Source organism: Cryptomeria japonica, chromosome 3 (genome assembly GCF_030272615.1).
Source record: "Cryptomeria japonica chromosome 3, Sugi_1.0, whole genome shotgun sequence".
Classification (NCBI taxonomy): Eukaryota; Viridiplantae; Streptophyta; class Pinopsida; order Cupressales; family Cupressaceae; genus Cryptomeria; species Cryptomeria japonica.
In genome coordinates, this window is record NC_081407.1 from 138,453,720 (window position 1) to 138,473,093 (window position 19,374).

At 37.2% G+C, this 19,374-nt stretch overlaps 1 protein-coding gene across 5 annotated transcripts in view; it reads right to left on the reverse strand.

Moving 5' to 3' along the window:
* LOC131027331 (3-hydroxyisobutyryl-CoA hydrolase-like protein 1, mitochondrial) overlaps window positions 1-19,374 on the reverse strand; it is a 193,523-nt gene that overhangs the window by 40,269 nt on the left and 133,880 nt on the right. The gene's annotated exons all lie outside the window — the stretch shown is intronic.

Below are 19,374 nucleotides of genomic sequence, written 5' to 3' on the forward strand. Positions count from 1 at the left end.
GCAATAGGTTAGATAAATAATAAGATAGCCCCAACACAAGATGTTAGGATATCCAGGTGAAATATGTTCTACTCCTTGAAAACCTTATAGGTTGCCCATTCTAGTAATAATCCTGGTTTGGTTTCGTAGATTAAGCTAATTTTTTTTGGGGGGGGCGTTTAGGTTTTTATTAGGTTCATCCATACCAAAAATGTAAAAATCATACATACATACATGCATAAATCAATAAGACTGCAATTAGACATTGACCTAAACAATTAAATAAATCTTGATTGATTCAATTACATGTTAAATATCATCTACACGATGTACCTCTTCATCATCAGGTCTACAAACAATGTTATCAGAAGATTCATAGCTATAGTTCATGCAATGTGTAGGGACCCATAATGGTCAAAAGGATTCTATAGGGATGAGATGATTAAACACTCAATATATGAAATAGTCAAACATGATGGAGGAATTATAAGAGAAGCAAGGGAAACTATCTTAAAAAGATGAATAATCACTTTTAACATATCATAAAACAAATAAAAACGTAGAAAAGATAAATAAATTACCTTTGACTTGGAAGAGTCAAATGTATCAGGTGATGCGTTTATTATGGAGGGATTATCTTCATCACAATTTTAATGAGAATCATCAATGTTTCTATACACAGTTTTCATGAGAATCATCGATGTTTCTATATAGGTGATGCCTTTATTAACTTTATTATGGAGGGATTATCTTCATCACAATTTTCATAAGAATCATCCATATTTCCATACATACATACATACATGCATGCATCCATACATAGATCCATGCATGCATGCATACATATGTACATACATACATACATACACACATACATACATACACACATTCACACATATGATGGCAGCAACTCAAGGTGTCAGGGTATTTGGGTCAAGCATATTCTACTCCTTGCAAGTCTTGTAGGTTGCCAGTTCTAGTACTAATTCTGGTTCAATTTTGTGAACCCGGTTCATGGATTAGGCTGAAATCAAACAACAAAACCACTATAAACTTAGATATCATTGAAAGCATGCATGAAAAATATTAAATATTCATCATTCAAACTTCAAGTCCAATATTAAAATAATAATATCACATCCAACAATTAATTTTAACTTTTAATCATCAAATGGATCTGCTGAATCATCAATATCATCATCATCATTCAAATTATGTGTTAGTAAATAGATTTGTCTTTATGGAAATTGATTAATCTTTTCATATTTTTGCCAAGTTGATAACGACAAATGATACCAACAGTTAGACAGATCACCATTGCATTGGTGATCTTCCTCTACGTTTGAGAGGGGCAGCTCCCTCTTATGATGTAATTAGGTTTTTAGAGATATGCATTTAACCAGAAAGAAGGCAAAACTATTACCTACAAAGAGCCATGATGCAAACGCAATTGGAAGCTGAAGATACAGAAAGCGAAGAGGACGACACGCAGATCATTCACCTAAAACTCAGTAATGATAAGCCGGAAAATAAATAACATTTGTTTTCAAGAAAATATGACAGATGATGACTCATAGGTCACTTGATAAACATAGTCATAATCTGAAATAACAGGGAAAACATCAAAGAATAATCCAACATAACAAGGAAAACATAAAAGAATAATTGCATGAACGCATAGGAAAATGACAATTTAAAGGAGATACAAATCAACACAAAGATTTAAAGTACTCCTTTATTTTCTTCATGAAAAACAGAGCCCACAAACTCTACACCCCTGGTACAAAAGATCATGCTTGAGACAGAAAACTATATTGCTCTGCTCCTACAAAACTTAATAATTCTTCCTGATCAAGTCTCACTCTCACAGCACCATGTGATGGGGATCAAAAATCTAGACCCCGGAAATGTCTCCTGATCATATATTTAAAGATTTTCACTTAACAAGACTTTTCAATTCCATAACTGTATTCATTTTACAATTGGGAGGTTTCTAAACAAATCTTATAAAATAAATCCAAGGTAACTCCCGTGCACATATCTTTTAATTTAAAAGATCAATAAGTAATTATAAAGATCCACTTTATAATAAAATGGCATACTTTATTATAAGGTTCACAAGAAGATGATTATCATATTGCCATTGGTAGCATGTGAAAACAGGAGAACTGTACTGCATCAAATCTGAGAATCACTAATACAATCTCCGGTTCTAGTTTGTCCTGTTGTATTGTAGTTGGCATAAAATGCCTATTGTTATGTTTGATGATATTTGTTGTCCCCCAATGTATAAATTGTTTGTATTAAGTGGGTTGTCACTCTCGAGTAGTTAATGTGTCGGTTGGTTGATGGTTGTGTTCCTCTCGGCAACCGTCAGATCTTTTAAATATGTTGTGTACTACCAAGGAAGGTAGTAAGGTATAGTCAAATTAATTGTAATCCTTGGCCGACCATCTCTAGTATTCTTCTCTGTAATAATTTCATGTGTGAATAAAGATAAATTTTACTGTTGCGTTTGGCATGTGTTGTGTTGTGCACACACTCCCTGTCTCCAACAAGCACTCCCTTCCTTTTTTTACCTTGCTAGCCGAGAGAGAGAGAGAGAGAGAGAGAGAGAGAGAGAGAGAGAGAGAGCCTTGGGGGTATAGGAAGTCAAGCTCAAGTCCAACCATGAGGAATTTCGGGTGAATCTGGGCCCATGGACCTACATTTGTACCACAATATGGAGTTTGAGAGCTTAGGCATAAGAAGAACAAACCAAGTGAAAAGGAATAAACATTGTTGCTAAAAAGTTCTATCTGCTGAAATCACTCAATCATTCCATCTTCAGCCCAAGTCAATTTCATCCCAAGCTGAATTGGAACAAAGACAACTTAAAAATTTGGTGTTTCTAAGCCTAGAAGATCGGAGTTGTTCCTTTGCAAATGCCTCTGGTAGCACCGAAATTCGTTCTTCACCTTGCAAAGTTTGGTTGAGGCATCAAAATTAGACTTATTGTTGTTTCAAAGACTCTCAAATGCCTAAAGAAAGGCCGAAGATTCATCTATGCCCTTGTAAACTTCAGTAGTAGTTGATGAATACTAAGAAGGGGGGGTGAATTAGTATACCCAAAAACCTTACCAAACACTTAAGCAATTTTACTGCAGACCGGTATAGCCCTTTAAACAGCAAACCGGTTAATACACAAACAAGCCAAATAGCAAATAAAGTATTCACCCACAATAACACAATCACCATAACACAAGATATTTTGACGTGGAAACCCAAATGGGAAAAACCACGGTGAGTAAAACTCACAAGTCTACTATCTGCAGAATAGCAACCAGACCGGTTAAGGTCAGACCGGTTAAGGCCTTACAATGTTCTTCACCAGAATAGATCCTGTTAGGAATCCTGATCTTTGTTAGGAGATAAGTCCTGTTAAAGACTACCCTGTTAAAGGATTTCAGATCCACAACTATGAACCACCTTGTTAGAGGATTTAGAACAGGCTTAACTGAGCCTACCCGGTTAAGGGTCTCTAACTTGTTGAAGAAATTAGTAATCAACAAGTAAGTGATCTACAAAGTAGCACAAAATGCTTAGTTAGATCCTTGATTTCTCTCTGTTAATGCATTGCAGCACTACTTCAATCTTCTGTCCTTCGCACGTTCAATCTCTGTCGCAAGATACCTTTTTTTTTGCAAAGACCTAATCTTACACACACAAAACCCTAGACATGATGTCCTCATATAGGAATCTGATTTCATGTCAGTCCAATGAGATTAGATTACAATTTCCTAGGTACAATGCATCTAGACACAATTGTAACACGGCATAGAATCACCGCATCAATGTCGGTGGATGATAACTCATCACACTTTACAAGTTTGCCGGTTAACAAAACAAAGTATACCAATTACTGGTTTACAAACAGAGACTAGTAAACTGGAACATAGTGTTCCGATCTTAAAAATATTGGCTGCCGCTTGGGGTATTGGCTGCCGCTTGGGGTCCTCATACCGCTTGAGGTCCTCGGTCATGCTTTGACCGGTAAGCTCCTTCTACAAACATCGATAGTCTTCTACAAACAAAGACTATGCATACGTTGGCATATAATACCGGTTTGAACAATACATCACATACTACCGGTTGAGAATAACTCATACAACAAATAAGTGTGTGTCCATCAATGACAATCACAACTAAGTACAAACATCATCAAAATGCCAACAGTAGCAACAAAGTAAAGAATAGTCTTTATTCCTAAAGCCTCTTCAAACCCCCTAGAAAACACCGAAGTTTATACTAATGCCTGAGAAAAGTTCGACCTTTTTTGAACTTTTGGCCTTCCAAACCTGAAGTTTATACCAAAATTCACCAAAGCATGAGCAATTTCGGTGTTGACAGAACTTTTTGACTATTAAGTCTGAACTTTAGACCAAACTTAGGCCGAATATCAAGTTTATCCTCCAGGTTCACGAGTTTGTAGTGAAAAGACATGAGCTTTAATCATTTTGTGCCATCAAACTTCAAACAAGAGCATCAAAGACCCCTCATGAACATAGGCAAAGGATTACAGTGTCAGATTTAAGTGTTTAGGAGGGATATAGGCTAAGGAATGAAATAAGAACAAGGTGTGAAGCTGAAATCAAGACCAAACTTGGGTGTTTGCAAGAAATAACCTCAATCCCTAAGCCTTGCTGAAGTTCATGCCTTTCATGAGCAAAGTTTGGAGTTTTCTAGATTGTTGACATTCAAAAGTACTTGGAAATGTTGAACTTAGTATCAAAGTTAACCTATTCTTGAGACAAGTTCGGAATTTTCAAATATTTTGGCTTATAAATCCCATGGAAAAGGCCAAAGTTTAGGCCAAGTTTTGTGCATTACCTTCCAAACTTTGGTGGCAATAAAGCATTGTCCCCAATGACCCTTCCAATGCCTAAGTTCAAGCCAAACTTTCTTAGTTTGTGCCAACATTTGGTGATTTTCTTTGTAATGCCCGCCAAGAAACCCTAGAGAATTAAGCCAACTAACATCCTAACCAAACATCTTAGAGATAAAAAAAAAAAATTTAAAAGATACAACATCACATTATTCTTTATGGAAATTCATACATTTACAATAACATAATTACATAACATTAATACGCAAGGAATGATATACTCATGACATTATACCTATGTCCTCTAAGGTATCCTAAAGTCATTATTGATAATGCATCAACTATAAAGATACATGAAACATCCTCTACTTAAACTAATGTCTAATCATAACACATAGCAAGAGAACATACTCATTTTAAACCATAGAAATAATAACCATGAGATATAGCACAATAAACAATTCTAAGATACTTCATTCACTTTAAACACCAACTCCAAATGTTCCTATCCTATCAAATCTTGAAAACATAATGAATCTAACCATTCCTATAATATAGCTTGTGCCAACACCACATAGATCAAACATATGATAACATCATTACTTTACATCTTACACCCTATGCATAGTTTACATTATAGATTTACATCAATCCCCCAATGAGAGTATCATGATACATACTCATATGAATGATATCCAATAACATCAAAGAATACATATGCATCTTAAACCATTGCACTGGAATTGAAGAGAAGAACCATCCATCAAGCTCACGAACAAACCACCAAATATCCCAATGGAATGGAAGAAGGCATCAACCACTCGACCATGTGGAACCAAAAAGGTCCACTCCCCATGCTCCGAAGAATGACATAAGGTCCCACACACATCACTTGACCTAGGCCGACACTTATACAACCAAGGGAAAGTCAAGAACTCCAACCTAGAAAACGAAGAATGGTACTATGAAAACGGAAACACACAACCTCCACACGAACAACCAACCAACACGAACCACAAAGCCTCCAAAACTGAAATTCCACACGAAATCCAAATCTTCAAAAACCACTCCATGAAATTCCCTTACAATCTTCACAAAATCCCTTCTCGAAATCACATCAGAATATTCACTCTATACACATGCAGATTGAAACCCTTCTCCGCAATTCTGATTTTCGAAAAACCACCTCTCCAAAAATTCCCCCAAAAGAACTCCATACACACATGCGAAAATTCTTCCTCCCAATTCCAATTTTCGAAAATCCATTTACAAAACCACCATCCTGATGCAGAGGGTTCTAGAGATGTTTCAACTCACCCAAGACTTTGGTTACCAGGTTCAAGCATAAAATCACACTTGAGGGTACTAAACCCAATGTTGTCAAACCAAGGCTATGTCCCACAACATGACAACTTGAGAAAACAAAGCAGCAGACCATTGCAAAGGCAAAGGCAGAAATCTCAAGGTTTTCACAAACCCAAATGCTCTCAAATCAACCAATCTTACCATTGACACAAGCCATTTAAGCCATTCCACACCATTGGCTTCCTAGAGGAGACTAGATCCTTGTAGCCCTACTCAAAGAGACTTTTGACCATAACTCATAAAATACTGATCTTGGACAAAAACCAAAACCATTTGTAGATACCCTTATGGAAGGCTCATAACATATGTCAAAACCAAGGGTGGTTGTTTTGGACCAAAGTGACTAAAACTGGACCGCAACAGTCTTCTATGTGCACAATTAGGTCTCCTATCACACTATGGCCATGGCAAGAATGCTTCACTGGCCTGCAAAATCACCATGGAAGGCAAGGACATGTCAAAAATAGATGGATTCAAAAGGTTTCAGAATCCCTTTGCTTGTTTTGACACCAAAACCCAAAGTGGTTGCTCTAACCATGCTCAACAAGGCTTAACACATGGAGATGTTAAGCCCTCAACACCCCAAACCTATCTCCAAACTCCTCTGCAAAAACTGGTAAAAACACATTTGGAGAACCACAAAATCTACAATTCCACCAAGCCTTGTGTTGAGCCGTTGATGGAATAGTTAGATATCCATTTTTGTTCCGCAAAACCAAGGGTTTCAGACCAGTTATCAGAAAAATGCTTGTAGAATGATCAAAACACAATGAAATCAAGCAAAAATGGTCTCAAATGAAAGGAAACTCAGAAACCTTTCCAATTAATCCACCCTCACATGCTAGAACGTTCTTCCAAGAAAGATATGAATGGAAGAGCAGTGCTGTAGCAGGAAATTGCAGAGAAAAAGTCCTGAAATTTGATTCATTTGATGAGATCTCCGTACAATAGTAAAAAACCAACCCCTCCTCAATGCTTGAGGGGCCTATTTAAACACAATACCAACGGTTATAACCATATCTTGAAGTGGTTAGCCGTTAACTACCCCTTTGTTATCCAAGTTGCTTGACAACTTTGAAAAGTCGTCAGCAACTTTTACATCTTTTTACTCCAAATGTACAAATGACTCAAAGATTGTAGTGTCCCTACTAGCTAGAGATCACTGTCCTACAAAACCGATTGTTAGAATGCAACATATCTATATAAGTAATTTAACTTGCAATCTAACTTTGAAATACTTAATTACATAATAACAATTCTCATCTAATAAAAAGGATACGAATGCCATGCGTGAGGCTCGCCTTCTTGGAACCCATCTTGGTTCCAAGCCCTCCAAGAAGTCGAAGGTGAATTCGAATCCTGTCTTGAATGTAATTTCTTACATCCAAGCCCTCCAGAAAATTGAAGGTTAATTCGATTCCTGTCTTGGGTGTAATTTCTTACATCCAAGCCCTCCAAGAAATCGAATGTTAATTCGATTCTTGTCTTGGGTGTAATTTCTTACACCCAAGCCATCCAAGGAAGACCCTATGTCATTCCTTGCCTTGGGTGATGCACCTCAAAACCCAAGTCCTCAGAGGGGACCGGCCAGATCCAACTCTTCTTGGTTGAACTTAGTCAACCAAGCCATACATATGAATATACATATTCAGTATATATACTGCCCTAGGGATTATCATAATCCCTCCCTTACACTTAAGGGAGTTACCTCCCTATAGCCTCCAATATGTGATTACATTTATAATACATCCTTTTATTACTATTTTCCTATTCCATAATCTACATGTACATATTCCTGATTTAACATGTATTCCCTACATATATTCCTTGAAAATGTTCATTAACAATATTCATATTTATTTAACATATATTCCTACTATTCATTGTTATGTATTTTCCACTTATGTTTATACACTTTCCCTAACATCTAAGAATCTTTCATTAACCTTTGTATTCAGATGTTCATTATTTATATTTATTAATATATATTAAACTATTACATTTATTAATATATATATTAAACTATTCATTATATTCTTTAATATATATATTAATTATTATTACTTATATCTATTTACACATACATTAGGGGACGCTTCTTACCTGTCTGCACCCGTAGTCTGGTCTCCAACCCGCAATTCCCTCTAATCCCTAGTTTCCTTTATGCCCGTGTTGTCTTCCTTTCCTCCCCCCTTGACCCTGCGGATTATTTGGGTTTAATACCCGTGGAGGGGAGTGATCGTGTCCCTCCACGATGGCCCTTCCCTGGGAAGGGATGTGACGGGTCGCAGCCTAGGCTGCGACTACCGTCACACCACTTCCCTTCCGAAGGGAGGGGTGGGACGGGAAGCCGCAGCCCCCCTTGACCCTGCGGATTATTTGGGTTTAATACCCGTGGAGGGGAGTGATCGTGTCCCTCCACGGTGGCCCTTCCGTGGGAAGGGATGTGACGGGTCGCAGCCTAGGCTGCGACTACTGTCACACCCCTCCCCTTTAATACCCGTGGAGGGGAGTGATCGTGTCCCTCCACGGTGGCCCTTCCGTGGGAAGGGATGTGACGGGTCGCAGCCTAGGCTGCGACTACCGTCACACCACTTCCCTTCCGAGGGGAGGGGTGTGATAGTAGTCGCAGCTTGGGCTGCGGCTTCCCGTCCCACCACTTCCCGAAGGGGGGGGGGGGGGGGGGTCCACATAAGAATGTTGGACATATTTGCTTTATTAAATATGATATAAACACATTAATTTATAATGTGATTCTTATTTCCATTTAGCATGATTTAAATATAATATAAATATGATATAAACACATTAATTTGTAACGTGATTCTTATTTCCATTTAGCATGATTTAAATATGATATAAATATAATACAAACACATTAATTATTAATTATTAAATATAAGTGATTCCTATTTCCATTTAGCATGATTTAAACATATTAATTAGATTAAATCAATTAAATATAAATATATTTAATTAACTCTTTTCTAGTGATTTATTAGTGTTATTTCCTTTCTAATATATTAACAATATATTACATCATTTAATAATTGATTCTATCATTATTTGTGTTTAAAAGGCTTACATCATGCGGTGAGGTAGGGTTATGACAGTCCCTCCGTCTCAAATTTGCTTGTCCTCAAGCATTTTTAGATCCTCCTCTTTTTCCCAAGTGACATCTTCATTTGGGAGATTCCTCCATTTTATCAAGTGTTCGATAATGGTTCGGTTCCTGAGCTCTCTTTTCCGTGTATCCAAAATGATCTCTGGGTACAGTGTGAGTTTCCCTTCATCATCTAGGGGGGGTAGTTCGCTGCAAGGAACCAAGTGTTGTCCGAGGACCTTCTTAAGTCGAGAAACATGGAACACATTATGTATTTTACTGCTTTTGGGAAGTTCAACCTTATAAGCTACTTCTCCAATCCTTTGAATTACCTTGTAGGGTCCATAGAACCGGGGTTTCAATTTTTCAGTCCCATTCCTTTTAAGTGATGATTGCTTATATGGTTGTAATCTTAGAAACAACAGATCTCCAACCTCAAATTACCGTTTTGTACGCTTCCTGTCGGCATAGATCTTTTGTTGATTTTGAGCTTGTTGTAAATTCTCTTTCAAGGTCTTCATGATGTCCCTACTCTCCTAAACAAAGTCTTGTGCTTTTGGTACTTTGCTTTCTTGGGTTATTAGTTCCCCAAATATGGTGGCCTCATAGCCGGACAAGGCTTGGAAAGGACTCGTTCCTATTGACATGTGGTGTGTTGTGTTGTAACAATGCTCTCCTAAGTGTAACCACTTAACCCAAGCAGTATGTTGTCCTGTAACATGATTCCTTAGGTAGCCTTCTATCCACTTGTTCACTATTTCCGTTTGCCCATCGGTTTGAGGATGGTAACTAGTGCTAGGGGTCAAGACTGTTCTTGCCATTCTGAAGAGTTCCTGCCAAAATTGGCTAACAAACTTGCTATCTCTGTCACTGACAATATTCAGAGGGAGCCCGTGGAGTCTGAAAATTTCCCTAAAGAATAGATCTGCTATTTGGTAGGCTTTGTATTCAGTGGAGACTGTAAGGAAATGGGCATACTTCGTGAGTCTATCTACCACCACCAAAATGCTATTCTTCCCTTGTGTCCTTGGCAACCCAGTTATGAAATCCATAGAAATACTCTCCCACTTTTGATTAGGAATAGGTAATGGCTGAAGCAACCCAGCGGGTGTGTGAGTTCAGTTTTATTGCGCTGACATGTTAGGCATTCTTGTACATATTTTTGGATATCTCTTTTTTGGTCTTTCCATGCATATCGTTCCCTAATGTGTTTATAAGTTTTGTAGTACCCTGGGTGTCCTGCTAGGGGGTTATCATGAAATTCTTTGAGGACTTTGCTTTTGAATCTAGTCTGAGGGGTCAAGTATATCCTTCCTTTATACAAGATGAGATTTCCTTTAACCTTAAAATCTTCATTTGGAAGATTTCCCGCCAAGCTTTCCTTTGTGTGTGGATCTTGGTCATATTCATCAAGGATTTCTTCCTTCCAGTCTTTTGAGATACTGATGATGGTATTGAGATGAGCCCTTCGGGATAGTGCATCTGCTACCCCATTGTTCACCCCTTTTACATATTCTATATCAAAGTCCTAGGCTTAAATTTTGCTCACCCATTTTTGTTGCCCATCATTAAGATCCTTTTGGCTCAAGAAGAAGCGTAGACTGTTATGATCAGTTTTCACACCAAACCTCCCACAGACAAGGTATTGGCAAAATTTGGCCAAGGCGTGCATTATGGCTAGCATTTCTTTGTCATAGATAGAATAGTGTCTTCCTGCGTCGGTAAGTTTACGGCTCTCAAAAGCTATGGGGTGTTTCTTTTGCATGAGTACGGCCCCAATTCCCTCCCCTGATGCATCACATTGTAGTTCAAAAGGTATAGAGAAGTCGGGGATGGCTAAAACTGGACAAGTGCTCATGGTTATTTTAAGTTGTTCAAAGGCCTGTTGCGCCTGGTCATTCCACGCGAAAGCCCCTTTCTTAGTTAGATCGGTAAGGGGTGCCGCAATCTTGGAGAACCCTTTTACAAAACGTCTATAGTAGCTGCATAGCCCCACAAATCCCCTTAATTGTGTTAAGGTTCTAGGGGTGGGCCATTCCTTGATGGCTTTGATCTTTTCTTCATCCACACTTACTCCGGCCTCACTAATTTTGTGTCCTAGGTAGATGATTTCTCTCATCCCAAATTCACACTTGGAGGCTTTAGCATATAATGATTCAGACTCAAGAATATTTAATACCTCTTCGATGTGCAGGAGATGTTCTTCCCATGTCTTGCTGTAAATGAGTATATCATCAAAGAATATTAGAAGAAATTTCCTCAACTGTTGCCTAAATGTATGATTCATGCATGACTAAAAGGTGGTCGGGGTGTTAGTGAGACCAAATGGCAGAACCAAAAACTCGAAATGTCCATAGTGACATCTAAATGCTGTTTTGGGAATATCCTCTTCCCTCATTCTAATCTGATGATATCCTGACCTTAGATCGATTTTAGAGAGATATTTTGCTCCATGGAGTTCATCCATTAGTTCATCAATTCTTGGAAAAGGGTATCTGTTTTTTATAGTCTTTTTATTCAAGGCCCAGTAATCTATGCACATTCTCATCGTCCCGTCTTTCTTCTTGACCAATACTACTGATGAAGCAAAAGGGTTGCTGCTTGGTTGGATGTGTCCCATTTCTAATAATTCTTTTATGGTTTTTTCAAACTCCTCTTTGAATTTGTGGGGGTGGCAGTAAGGAGTGGTAATGATAGGTTTTGCTCCTTCTAGTTCAATGGAATGCTCAAATCCCCTTTTTGGGGGTAAACCCGAAGGAATGTCCTCGAAGACTTTTTTGTGTCTCCTAAGGATGGGTTGTATATCATTCTGAATGATTTGACCTTCGGTTGGAGATTTATCCAAGACCATACATTGGGCGACCCACTCTCCTTGATCATGTCTAAGGATTTTCTCCATTTTATTGCATGATACTATCTTTGGAGAGCCGTCGGGAATTCCCTTTAATGTTATCTCTCTCCCTTCATGTTGGAAGCATATCTCCCGATTTGGATTATCTATGGTGAATTGTCCCAATGAGTTTATCCATGGCATCCCCAAAATGATGTCATTCTCTAGGTTTACCACAAAGAAGTTCCTTGTAATTGTATGTCCCCCCAGGGTGACTTCCAATTGAGGTATAACTTTAGTGCACCTGTCTATGACTCTGTTGCCCATGATTACTTCAAACCCTCCAAACTCTTGAGCTTTTAACCTTCTTTTTGCTGCTAAGTGTTTGCTAATGAAGTCATGTGAGGCTCCTGTGTCCACTAATGCGATTACTTTTTGTCCCTTGATAGTCCCTTTGAGTTTGAAGCATCTATTCTCACTTCCTTGAGTGATGACTGCCAAGGTACTTGGTTTATTATTTTCAAATCTGACTCTTTTATAGGGTCTTTCCTCATCCCGTATTTCTTCTGTGTTATTTAACTGTCCTTTTTTACATTCATGGCCTCTCCCCCATGGGGCCTTGCATTTGAAACATAACCCTTTTTCCACCAATTCATCTCTCTCCTTACATTGGTGATTCAAACTCCAAGGTTTATTGCACAAGCGGCAAGGCTTTTCCCAGCGGTCCCTCTGGGGCCCCTCATTCCTATGTGGTGTTTTGGTTGAGGTATTCTTGGCAGCACTAAATTCGACCATCCTAGTTTTCTTGATGGCTTCTCCTAAGTTTTGTGGTTCCAGGGGTTTTACAAAATTCTTAATAGAGTCTTTTAGGCCTTCTAAGAACATGTAGGTAAGCCTTTTCTGGGATAGGTCGGGGACCATTACTGACAATCAATTACCAAATACAACTCCCAAGATAAATAAAATGATAAATATGAAATCATTCCCACATAACGAAAAATGCTAATATAATATAATCCACAAAATAACATTAAAATATGAGACCCACAATATAACCCACACAATTAATCGCTCGCACTTACGATTATACATTTTAATTTATTTATTACTTACCACAACCATATAACATCAAACTATTAATGAAATTAAATAAAATACAATATTCATAAAACCACACAAAACCTAACCAGACGACTCTAGCCAAGAACACTGAAACTCACACAGAACACTGACTAGGGTTAAGATGTAGTAGGGCCTAATGTCACCTCTGATTGTCATGTCCCCTCGTTGATCATTATATATATATATATATATATATGTCCCAGATGAAACAATTATTTTATTAATTAATAATAATTATCAACGAATGATTATTTGAAATTTATTTATTATTAAATATTATTATTTAATTAATGTTTATTAATATTTACTACTAAAATAAAATAAATTAATATTATAGTTTACATATTTTGCACACCAAACAGATACGTACACAAGTATGGATATATAAACATAATTTATATATTTGAAATTATAAATATATAACTTATGTATTACTAATTGATGTTATACTCCCTTTACTTATCGGGAGGTCTTATTTCTCATCGTCTCTATACAAGAGACGTATCCTTTCTTTGGAACCAGCAGTGAATCCGACGTGACCCTTTGGGGAAAGGGTGTGACTAGTCAAAGAGGAATTAAAGGAGAGTCAAAAAAAGGCATCGGGAGGGGTATATGGATCAGATGATGGAGACAAGAAAAAAAGAAACTAGGGAATGGCATGAACAATCGGGAATATATGGAAACAATAATCAGATCAGAATCGGGGGGCTATTATTAAGTTACAGGCAGTAACATCCTTGTTCGTGGTGATATGCATAGGGTCGTGTTTAATATGTATGCTTAATATAAGAAGCCTGATAATGTTCTTATGCAGAATTTAATAAATAAAATACTAATAAATTATAATAAAATACTGATAATAATATAGTAAATATAATATTGATAATAGTATAATAATTATTATTATTATAATATTGACTGAGAAATGCTCTACAGATGAATATAATAATAATAATAGTATATATATATAAAATAATGTTTTAATCAGACAAATATATATTAGAATATAAATAAGAAGAATTCTTAAAGTGAATATCAGGTAAATAACAATATTAGATTGTAAATCAGAAAGAGCTCCTAAGGTAATAAACAGTACGATTAATATGTTTATATAAAACAATTGTGACTATTGTCATTGTTTAAGAAGTTGGGAATTGAGATGTTTCCAAAAAGGGGCAGTCTAAATCCAGAGAATACAAGGATTCCCAACATAGGGTGGGGATCAGCATCCCGAGAACCTTGAGGGACAGGGTCCCAAGATAGGGTAAGGGCTTGGATCTGTAAACTTTGAGTGAACCTATTGTACTTGGTATCTAAGCGCTTTGGTAACATTCACATCCTCATCTTCCTTAAAACTGAAGTAGTAACAAAATTTGACACTTGCGTTAAGAATTATGGATGTATGATAGATGAGCAAGTTACTTATTAATAAATTAATTGATTGAACTATGGAATATCACTGATTTGATTCATGTTAAGATATTATTGTCTCCTAATTGATTTAGTTTAGGTCATAAGTATGTTTAGATAGATTAGTTATGGTTAAAACAGGCCTAAACCTAGTAGGGGACATTACAAGTGGTATCAGAGTATAATCCTGCCATCCTGTGGGACAAAGCTACAACATTGCTCTTTAATATTTGTGTACTTTCCAAATGAATATTTTATTTTTTATAAGTATGTGCTTCCTACCTTGTGAATATTTGTGATTACTAAATTTATTCGTGTATGTTCATTACTTGGCGGGTATTCATAGGTGTATGGCTCATGTATATGCTTCATGTTCTATGTGTATTTATGTATATGCTTCTTGCTTTAAAGTCTATTTATGATAATGTATGCCTTGCTCGTATTTATGTGATTTACATGTATACTTCATATTACATGTGTATTCATTTGAATGCTTCTTGTCCTAAGTAAATAATTGACAATGCAATTTGAATAATGCCATATTAAATTAAATTTTAACCCATAGATTGAAATGACCTGATTCTTTGCCTTTCTCTAATACTTACAAAGATAGGGAGTGTGTGGGGGAAAGGCGGAGTAAATCGGTCACATGGCAAAAATGTCCCAAGACGGGTAGCAAACCTTGAGGGAGTCGCATGTAGACTGTCATGCACCCTTTGCACAGTAAATCTTCCATCTTATAAGGTTTAGCAAAATAGGGAAGAGGAGTCTCATGCAATCTATGGGAAGTAAATGATACAACAAATTAATATTATTATATGGGGTTCTATTTTTGATTGATCTAGAATAGTCCCAAAGATATGAATTGGTTGGCAAACATGGATCAATCCAATGTGCTTTAAACTGCATGCTTACTCTTAAGTGTACTCTTCATATGTGTACTTTTGTTTGCCTCACACTTGTTTACTCCATGAGGACATTTCTCATGCTTGATGTATTCATTGCCTCATACCTGACATAGTACTTCATGCCTTACGTGCATTTATGGTTCATGACTTGCAGCTATTCAATGGGCAATTGTTTCATATACTTTAAAAATATATGTATGCCTTGTGTCTTTATGTGTGCCTCATATGTGTCTTCAGCATGTTCACCTTTCTTATATATGCTTTGTACCCTACATATATCTGTGTATTGCTTCAGGCCTTACATGTCTTATGTGCATACTTCATGCCTCAATGCATTAGTATATTACCTTGTATTTTATGTGAATGCTCCATGCCTTATGTATATTACTTCATGTTATTTCATACTTTGTGTATATACTATGGATTTGTACTACATGTCTGATATGTATTTAATTGAATTGCTTCATGCTTTAAGTGTATTTGTGTGCCTTATGTATGTTTCTCTTAAATGTATATACACTTCGTAATTTGTGGATAATTATGTGTTTACTGTGTCTTCAATATGTTGCTCCATTGTATGTTTTATACGTGTACATGTATTACTTGTATTGCATAGTCATGTGATTGCTCCATGTTTGTCACGTTTTCAGCATGACTGTCACACACACCTTCCTAGTGTATGCTTTATGTCTTGAATATGCTTCGCATCGTGATTGATATGTTTTCAATGTGTCATTGAATATGCTTCCCATGTGCATTCTCTAAGTGTACCTATGCTTTACATGTGATTGCTTCCTATCTAGTGCATGCTTGTTCTACATAAGTACCTCTCTCATACCACATACACTCCATAAATATGCTTCGTGACTTAAGAGAATTTGTGTGCATGCTTCGCACCTTATGTGCTTCACAACTTAAGTGGATCCATGCTTATGCACTATATGATTCGTGTGTTACATGTATTTTACTTGCATGATGCATGCCTGAATTGTATTGACTTATATTACACATATGCTTCACACCTTGTGTATATTCATTTGTATACTCTATGTTTTACGTAGATGCGTCTTGCCTTATATGCTTTAGATTTACATCTTATGTATGACTCATGTCTTAAGTGTTCATGTGTATGCTTGATGTATTGGGTTTGTGCGTAGAGTGTTTACTCTGTATATGCATGCTTTACGCTTTAGATCTTACGTGTATTTGTGATTATTGTTACATGCATTACTTATGTTTATGCTTCAAGACTCCCATGTATACTTCAAGCCTTGCATGCATTTAACATGACTTTATGCCTCACGCTTTATTCCTTGTATGTATTCAGATTTCATGCCTCATGACCTTATATGTATTGTGTTTATACTTCATGTATGCTCATATATACATATGCATACCTTGTATCGGGAAGTGCCTTAGTTTGAGAAACTTGTCAATTGCTTGAGGACAAGCAATTTTGGGAAGGGCGGACTACATTGTCCCATCCTTGATCGTTATATATATATATATATCCTAGATGAAACAATTATTTTATTAATTAATAAGAATAATTCTTAAAGTGAATATCAGATAAATAACAATATTAGATTGTAAATCAGAAAGACCTCGTAAGGTAATAAACAGTAGGAATAATATGTTTATATAAATTTTTTGTGACTATTGTCATTGTTTAAGAATTTAGGAATTGAGATGTTTCCAAAAAGGGGTAGTCTAAATCCAGACAATACGAGAATTCCCAACATAGGGTGGGGATCAGCGTCCCAAGAACCTTGAGGGACAGGGTCCCAAGATAGGGTAAGGGCTTGGATCTGTAAACTTTGAGGGAACCTATTGTATTTGGTATCTAAGTGCTCCTCTTCTTCCTTAAAACTGAAGTAGTAACAAAATTTGACACTTGCGTTAAGAATTATGGATGTATGATAGATGAGCAAGTTACTTATTAATAAATTAATTGATTGAACTGTGGAATATCACTGATTTGATTCATGTTAAGATATTAATGTTCCCTAATTGATTTAGGTTAGGTCATAAGTATGTTTAGATAGATAAGTTATGGTTAAAACAGGCCTAAACCTAGTAGGGGACATTACACTAATCAACTACCGTTGGGTTTAAAGGCACGCTCATACCTGTGAAACCAAGTGAAGTAGATAGTACCTGCATCCTACATAACACTAAACGTCTATACACAACATATATATAAACATAACAAGCAGGTGAAAAGAGAATCACAACATCACACCCCACTCATATATGAGTGATGTGACATCGTCCCTTTCACATCCACAACAATAAAACATCATAGCAAAGATATAACATAATAAATGACATCAACATCATTCACATCTAATGTAACTGTTGTCATTTTATGACACCCTTGGTCCATCACTGAGAACCGATCACAGATACGATCCATGGACCGGCACTCCCCCAGTTGATCAAGGAGAAAAGCAATGGAATTATGAAATGTGAAGTGTTGTCTCCTCTAGAGGAAGTTCCCCGGAACTCCAGAACCCCGAGGTTTCAAGTTCCTTCCCTTGCCTTCTTCCCTTCCCCGGAACTCCAGAACCCTGAGGTTACGAAGTTCCTTCCCTTGTCTTCTTCCCTTCCTTGGAATTCCGAAACCCCGAGGTTCCGAAGTTGCTTTCCCTGTCTCTTCTTCTGTTCCTAGGAACTCTGGAACACCGAGGTTCCAAAGTTCCTTTCCATTGCTTCCCTTTCTCTCTAGTTCCTCAGAACTCCAAAGCCCCGTGGTTCCGAAGTTCCCTCCTTGTCTTTTTTTTCCCGTTCCCCGAAACCCTGAGGTTCCGAAGTTCCTCCCTTTGCCTTCTCTTCTTTTCTTTCCCCGGAACCCCGAGGTTCCGAAGTTCCTTCCTTGCTGCCTTTTCCCTCTTCCCGGAACTCCGGAACCCTGAGGTTCCAAAATTCCTTCCTTAGTCTTGCCCACTTCGGGAACTCGAGTTTCCGAAGTCTTCTGACTTCCTTCCAGCTTGCAACACTTCCGGATGGCGTGATCAACACTCAAAGCTTTAAGTCCTCCGACGACTCTTATGACTTGTGCACCTTCTTTTGTGGAGCTACAGGGGTACATTTAATGATTTTTGCAGGATTTCCATCAAGAGAGGTATAGCGCCATGCTTATTGTGGTTACTTATGTCATGCCTACATGCTCTGACTTTGGAATGTCAGTCAATCCACCTTCTAGAAGTGCCTTTCTTCTTAGGATTGCATTTTCAGGGTATGGTCAAGTTGTTTGCATGTACACAATGTCAGGTGCATGCACTTCCCTGCATTCCCTGACTAACATTTCCCTGCATACACAAGGGTCATGGTCTCTCTTATGCAACAAGTTTTCTATATAAGGTTGTTATGCCTCATTGTAAAGGGTTCTCTCCCTGTTGGCTTAAGCAATTCTATGCTTTTCACTTCTCTTAAAGACCTGTGTATTTTGCATTTCTGTAACTGTAAGTTTGGCCATTGGCCTTTGAATGAATCGAAGTCATCCTTCTCGCCTTACTTCAACTTATGAATGTTGTGTATGTGTTCTTGCCTTACTTCAACTTATGAATGTTGTGATAGCTTCGGTAAGATAAATGATTGAATGAGAGATAAATGAAGTCTCTCATTCAATCATCTATCTCATCGATAGACTATAATAGACTTTACTTATTATTCCTTTGTTGTATCATCTGATATTACTATTATAATTGCTCTCCTTATATATATGGTGCATTATCGGTTTTACCGATTATAATCATGCAAACTGATGTTAAATTTACAATCATGCTATCGT